The sequence below is a fragment of the Rhinopithecus bieti genome, unplaced genomic scaffold, assembly GCF_001698545.2.
Source record: "Rhinopithecus bieti isolate Rb0 unplaced genomic scaffold, ASM169854v2 scaffold_5333, whole genome shotgun sequence".
NCBI classification, from domain to species: domain Eukaryota; kingdom Metazoa; phylum Chordata; class Mammalia; order Primates; family Cercopithecidae; genus Rhinopithecus; species Rhinopithecus bieti.
In genome coordinates, this window is record NW_016804678.1 from 817,854 (window position 1) to 825,607 (window position 7,754).

The window sequence follows — 7,754 nt, forward strand, 5'->3', positions numbered from 1 at the left end:
AGAAGAAAGCAATCATCCTCCACTGTGTCTACCTTTAGACTGAACGAATGGCCAAAAAGACACAGTGTAACATGCTTTGATTTGCTGTGAAAAATGAGATGTAGTTCAACACCACTGTGATTTGTAATGCCATTTACATAATTAAACATACAGACAAGTGGCATGAGGAAGTGGATATGGTTAATGGAGTTGCAGAAGAGCTAAAAATAGCAGACACAGCTACAGGCTGGAAGGGACGCTGGGGGCGGGACCTACTGATGGGCGCTGATGGCCACAGAAAGATTGTCAATACACCAGAAACATCTTCTCTGTTTAGCTGGGGCCTTTTAATCAAGATTTCAAAGCTCCCCACAGACGTGGAGCAGCTGGTAGTGGTCTCTTTCACAGATGCAAACTGAAGGTTATCATTGGGCCACAGAGGGCTTGCCCAAGAGTTCGTCTGCTACTAAATTCCAGCTCGAAAATGTACCAAAAACCTGCCTTCCACCAAAAGACCTGAGAGTGGGTTCATCCAAACCAGTTTATAATCTGGTAGGGCACTGGATCACATTCAGCCTTCAGATTTGTTTTATTTATACCATACCAGTTTCTTCTTATTCTTCTTCCTCCTCCTCCCTCTTCTTTTTTAAAGTCTGAATTAGTTGCTGACACCCAAAAATTCACATAGATACCCCTCTTGGCAGCTGGGTACCCCTGGGCTCATACTCCCAGAGCTCTGCGGTGCTCAGGTGCTCACCAATCCCTGCTGTGTTTTCTTACAATGCTGTACTCGTTTCTGGGGCCTACTTGTCCAGAAGGTATTAAGTTTGCTTCACACCAGTTTTCTTGAAACTGGCTTAGATTTCTAACCTGTACCACCTCATGGTACCTACCTCAAGATATCTATGCAATAAGCAAAAGTGGCATTTCCTATTCTTCAGTCTTTGCAAAATGCCTCCTGGCACTAGTTTGAGCTTGCTGAAGAAGTCTGTGTTCACTTTCTCTACTTTCCCAGTGATCTGTACACCACAAAGCCCTTTACTTTTAAAGTTGTCTTTCCAGAGCAATATTTTCCGTCTTCCTTTTCAGCCCCCTTGCCCCACCACCACCTCGTCACTGCTTTAGTGTTGTTAAGGATTTTCCCCTAGACTTCCTCCAGACAGGATGACAAAGTCCCTAAGAACAGGGTCAGTTTCCCTTACCTGAAATGCTTGGGACCAAAGTGTTTCAGACTTTGAATTTTCTGTGATTTCTGAATATTTGCACTATTCTTACGTTGAACATCCCATATCAGAAAACCCAAAATCCAAAATGCTCCAAAGGGCATTTCCTTTGAGTGTCATGTCAGCACTTGAAAAGTTTTGAATTCGGGAGCATTCTAGACGGCAGATTTTTAGATCTGGGGGGCTCAACCTATACAACCTGCGATTTTATCAAGAAAAACAAATACGTGTGTGGTTGTTCAGGCTTTCTTCCCTATGCTAAAAAAGAAAGGAGGAAGAGGTAGAAAGCTGTAATATCACCAGTTAATTTACAAGTGCACGAGGATACAGGTGAAAACAAACATACATGAAGTGATTCCTGCTTTAATTAACAAGACACAAGTAGATAAGCAGACTAAGGTTAACCACTCATACTTACCACTGACCTATTATCTACTTGTTTACTATCTCTCCCTCCTTACATTCCATACAACTAGTACGCAAGTGCTAAAGGGTAAGAGCTTTGTTCTGCTCTGCTGTATCCCCAATGCCTGGAACAGAGCATGGTGCACAGAATCTTCAATAAATACCTGTTGAATGAACAGGTAAATGAAAGATTTCCCATTTAGTCCTCATGCCCTGTGAGGCTGCTTGATACTACAACTGAGGAAACTGTGGCCACAGAGTGTTGGTAATTTGCTCAAGGTTATCCAGGACCATCAGCCTATGGTGTGGGTATGACAGAGTAGGGAGACCTGGATTTATAAAGGGAAGCAATCCTGAAAAACACTGGTGAGCTACACATTCCACTTCCCCCCTGCCTTACAGCATACAGCATGTACATCAGAATGGAAAAAGCTCTCCACGGTCCAGCTGGGGTGAGAAACAAGTGGACACCCTCCCTTCAGGAGGCCAGGCTCTCCAGCAGCCTGTGGTTCCCCAGGCAGCTCTATTGGAGACAAAGGAGAAGCATTTAGTAATGTTTATCTATTGTGGTAAAATATATATAAAGTAAAATTTGCCATTTAAATCATTTTTAAGTATACAATTCATTGGCTTTAATTATACTCACAATATTGTGCAACCATCACCACTCTCCTTTTCCAGAACTTTTTCATCATTCCAACATCAAACTGTACCCATCAAACAAAAATTCCCCATTTCCCATATCTTCAGTCCTGTCAACTACTGCATTCTACTCCGTCTCTGTGAATTTCACTACTCTAGGGACCTTATATGAGTGGAATCATAACAGTATTTGTCCTTTTGTAACTGGCTTATTTCACTTAATATAATGCCTTCAAGGTTTATCTGCATTATAGCATGTGTCAGAATTTCTTTCCTTTTTAAAGCTAAACAATAGACCATTGTATGGACAGGCCACATTTATTCATCTGTTGATGGACACTTGAGTTGTTTCTACCTTTTGGCTGTTGTGAGTAATGCTGTGAACAAGAGAGGGCAAATATCTCTTCAAGACCCTGCTTTCAATTCTTTTTTTTTTTTTTTTTTTCTTCATTTGGAGACAGGTCTTGCCCTGTCACCCAGGCTGGAGTGCAGTGGCACCATCATAGCTCACTGTAACCTCAAACTCCTGGGCTCACGTAATCCTCCTGCCTCAGCCTCCTGAGTAGCTGGGACTACAGATGTGCACCACCATGCCCACCTAATAAAAAAAAAAAGTTTGTAGAGAGAGGATCTTGCTCTGTTGCCCAGGCTGGTCTCGACCTCCTGGCCTCAAGTGATCCTCCTGCCTTGGCCTCCCAAAGCATTGGGATTATAGGCATGAGCCACTGTGCCCTGCCAATATATACACACACATACACCCATAAGTAAAATTGTTGGATCATGGATTAATTTTGTTTTAAATATTTTTAGAAACTGCCTTACTGTTTTCTACAGCAGCTGCACCATTTTACATTCTTACCAGTTTCTCCACATCTTGGAGATGAGAGGTCCAGCTGTTCCACATCTTTGTCTGTCTCCATCTTCACATGGCATTCTTCCCTCTGTGTCTGTCTCTGTATCCAAATTTTCCTCTTCTTCAAAGGACACCAATTATATGACATTTAGGGCCCACTTCATTTCAACTAATTACATCTGTAAAGAATATAATTATGTATTTCCAATTAAGGTCACATTCTGCACATCGTAGCTCACTCCAGCCTCCAATGGCTGGGCTTAAGCAGTCCTCCTTCCTCAGTTTCCCAAGTATATGTGACTGTAGGCATGCACTACCATGCCTGGCTAATTTTATTTTTTAGTAGGGACAGGGTCTTGCTATGTTGACCAGTCTGGTCTAAAATTGTTGGCCTCAAGTCATCCTCCTGCTTTGGCCTCCTAAAGTGCTGGGATTACAAGTGTGAGCCACCGCACCCAGTCTTGTTAATTGTTCTTTAAATGTTTGGTAGAGTTCACCACTGAAGCCATCTGGTTCTGGACTTTTCCTTGTTGGGAGGTTTTTGATTACTGACTTTGATTACTCTTGTTCTATTTATTCTTGAGTCAGTTTAGGTTATTTGTGTGTTTCTAAGAATTAGTCCTTTTCATCCAGGTTATCCAATTTGTTGGCATATATTTGTATATAATGCTCTTTATGTCCTTTTTATTTCTGTAGAGTCATTAGTAATGTCCCTATTTTTATTTCTTGTTTTAGGTATTTGTATTTGCTATCTTTTTTCTTTGTCAGTCTTGCTAAAGGCTTGTCAGTTTTGTTGATCTTTTAAAAGAAACAACTTTTGACTTCATTGATTATCTTTTGTTTTTCTATTCTCTGCTTCATTTGTCTCCACTCTAATAATCTTTATTATTTCCCTCCTTTTGCCAGCTTTGGGTTTAGTTTACTCTTTTTCTGGTTCTTTAAGGTATAAACTTAGGTTATTAGTTTGAGATCTTTCTTGTAATGTAAAGATGTATGCTATAAATTTCCCCTTGACCACTGCTTTCTCTCTATCCTGTAAGTTTTGGTATGTTGTGTTTTTGTTTTCATCCATTTCAAGTTATATCCTAATTTCCCTGTTTTCTTCTTTGATAAATTGGTTGTTGAGTATGTAATTTCCACAATATTTGTGAATTTTTCAGTTTTCCTTCTCATTGATTTCTACCTTCATTTCATTGGGATTGGAGAAGATACTTCTTATGATTTCTGTCATCTAAATTTGTTGAAGCTTGTTTTGTGCCATATATGGTGGAGTGTTCTACATATGTCTGTTAAGTCTCATTGGTTTATAGTATTGTTCAAGTCCTCTGTTTTCTTATTAATCTGTCAAATTGTTTTGTTTATTATTGAGAATAGGGTATTGAAATCTTGAACTATTATTTTAGAACTATTTGTCCCTTTTATTTTATGAATGTTTGCTTCCTATACTTTGGAGCTCTGTTTTTCAGTGCATGTATATTTATACTTGATATATCTTCTTGATGAATTGACCCTTTTGTTAACATACATCCTTTTTTGTTTCTTTTGACTATTTTCTACGTAAAGTCTACTTTTTTCTGCATATTATTATAGCCACCCAGCTCTTTTAGTTATTTTGCATACTTTCAGTTCCAACCTATATGCCTTCGGATCTAACGTAATTCTCTTGTAGACAGTTTATATATCCATTCTGCCAATCTCTGCCTTTTGATTAGAGTGTTTAATACATTTACATTTAAAGTAATTATTGAGAAGGAAGGACTTGTGCCATTTTTGCTATTTGTATAGCTTTTGTTGTCCCTCAGTCCTTCTATTTCTGCCTTCTTTTGTATGTAGTTGATTTTTCTAATGTAGTTCACTGATTTGATTCCCTCCTGCTTTCATCCTTTCCTTTCCTTTCGTTTCTCCTTCTTCCTTTCCCCTTTCCTCTTTCTCCTTTTTCTTTTCCCTTTTCTTTTCCTTTTTCTCTCTTCTTCCTTTCCTTCTGCTCCTCTCCCTTTCCCTCTTCTCCCCTTTTGTTCCCCTCTTCTCCCTCCCCCTCCTCTTTCAACAAGGTTGTCCTCTGTTGTCCAGGCTGCAGTACAGTGGCATGATCATAGTTCACTGTAATCTCAAACTTCTGGGCTCACACAAGCATGCCTCAGCCTCCTAAGTGCCTAGGCCTACAGGTGTTTGCCACCATGCCCAACTATTGTTTTTGTTTGTTTATTTGTTTGTGTTTTTTTAAAGATGGGGTCTTGTTATGTTGTCCAGGCTGGTCTTGAACTCCTGGCCTCAAGTGATCCTCTTGCCTTGGCCTCCCAAAGTGCTGGGTTTACAAGCGTGAACTACCGCACTCATCCTCATTTTTTTTTTAGCGTATATTCTTCAGATACTTTCTTTGTGGTTACAATGGGGATTACAGTTAACATCCAACATTCTAAGAATCCAGTGGAATTGATATCAGTTTAACTTAAAATCTGTGTCAATTCATGGAGACAGAAAGTAGAATAGAAGTTACCAGAGTCTATGGGAGAGGAAGATGAGGAATTATTGTTTAACCAGTAAAGAGCTTTTGTGCGGGATGATGCAAAAGTTTTGGAAATGGATAGTGGTGGTAATTACTCAGCATTTTGGATGTGCATAATGCTGAAATTGTATGCTTTACAAAGGCTTAAAATGGCATATTTTATGTATGTTTTACCACAGTGAATAAAGCTAAAAACAACTAACTCTGCTCCTATATAGCTCTGCTCCCCTATTTATGTTATTGTCACAAATTATATTTTTATACACTGTGTCCCAATAATATACATTTATAATTTTTTTGTTTTTTAAACAATGATGTCATTTATTTAAAATGTTTACTCCAAGAAATATATATATATATAAAATAAGATATATATATATAATATAAATGTGTATACATATATAATAAGACAATTAACAGCACTAAACCAGGCACCTTCAACCAAATCACAATCTTCTCTTTGATTCCCCTTCATGCTAATCCTCTTTCAAATTTTTTCACCTGAGGTGGAAGACCAGTCAGATGCCCATGGGGTCAGCGCCAAGCACGTTCCCAGCCGGGCAACTGAGTACCTTTCTCTAGGAGTGCACGACGCCCTTCCCCCCAGCTCCTTGTTTTAAAGGATTTAACCCATTAGGAAATTCATTTTTCGATCTAAGCTAAAAGGAGGTGCGGTTCAAGGCCATCTTCACTTCGACGGGCCCTTTCCTGCTCCAGTCCCTGGCTAGGGTTCTAGAAGAGGCTGGCTGCCAGGTTTACATGAAGCTGCCGGAAAATCTAAGTCCAACTCCACCCAGGGCAGCCCCTGCAAAGGTTGGGACCTCGGGTGCTGCGTCCTCAACCCTCTCAGAGACCACGACTCAAAGGAGAGACTTCAAGGATTCCAGGAGCACAGGTGCCTGGGCTGCGTTCCAGGAAAGAGACCTGTCCAGGAAAACGGATTAGGTCGTCGCATGGAAGCATGAGTCAGAGATAGTGGTTTTGGGGTGATTTAGACAAATTAGGTTAGTTTGGCAAAGCTCTGAAGTGGCAGAAGCTTCTCCCCTGGACTACTGATTGAACATAGAACATCTAGAGATGTGCCTGGCGTCAGACTAAGTCTTGGAGAGATGCAGGCCAGTCTGCTCCCACAGGGCCTTGGGACTGGCGGGACAGACACTGCTACGTGCCCTCCAGGGCAGGAGTCACAGTAAGGAGTGACTGGGGTGGAAAATAGCGAAATAAGCAACAACAACTCGATCATTTTTGGCATTTTAACATGGAGACAGTGACAAGTGGTAATAATAGCAAAAGAAAAAAAAAAAAACTTGAAGAGACCAATATTTAACTTTCCCATCCACCCAAGTCTCACATTTAAGTTTTATTTTCATCTGCCCCATAAGCACCACTGAATTAAAAAAACATATATATTTTAAAGCACCCAAACCAGTCCAGACCCTCTGGAAACCACGAGCCCCAGCCAGAGCTGTCGCCTCTCTTGGGTCCAGGCGAGAGGAGGGTTCCAGGAAAGGCACCTTGTAAGTCACTCAGCACAGCGAGCTTGGGCATAGGCACTTGACGGGGACGTGGGTGGCAGTCACAGCATCCGTACTGACACGCAAGGAAGGACACTCTGGTAATCCCAACTATTTGGTACCAGAGCCAAGCAAACATGACTAAAGGGAGCTGGGTCAGCAGAACGGTACCCCGAGTCTCAGCAACATGATGACCTGTGCGAGGCAGGATCCAGGCGGGGGAGAAAAGGAGACCAAAGCACAAGGCGACCAAGGCTGGTACGGAAAGAGCTGATCCTTCTTGCAAGGACTGGAGAATGCCCACTTGACTGCTGGCTGATCAATCTCTAATCGGTGACAAGGCTCAGCCCTGGTTCCACAGGGAGCCATGAAGCTGACTCAGCTGATACAAATGTTCCCACCTCTGCCCCACCCCCAAGTCCCCATGGTTCCACCATCACCTGATTTTCATTTGGACTTCTTTAACAGCTAGAGTAGATATAAATGGCTAAACACAGACCCTGAGTCCCCGTCCAGGGGGGACACAGCAGATTACAGGCAGCCAAGGGGAGAAACAGAACGACATCGGTTTAGGCCAGTCTGCAGGAAAAAGCAGGAAAGGAGGACCCGGAAGCTTCTGAAGCACGCGAGCA

The 7,754-nt window shown here is 41.5% G+C and overlaps 1 protein-coding gene across 6 annotated transcripts in view; it reads left to right on the forward strand.

Annotated features, from left to right (window-relative positions):
• The window catches only part of CHCHD6 (coiled-coil-helix-coiled-coil-helix domain containing 6), a 242,208-nt gene that overhangs the window by 54,139 nt on the left and 180,315 nt on the right, over nt 1-7,754 (forward strand). The window lies entirely within an intron of this gene.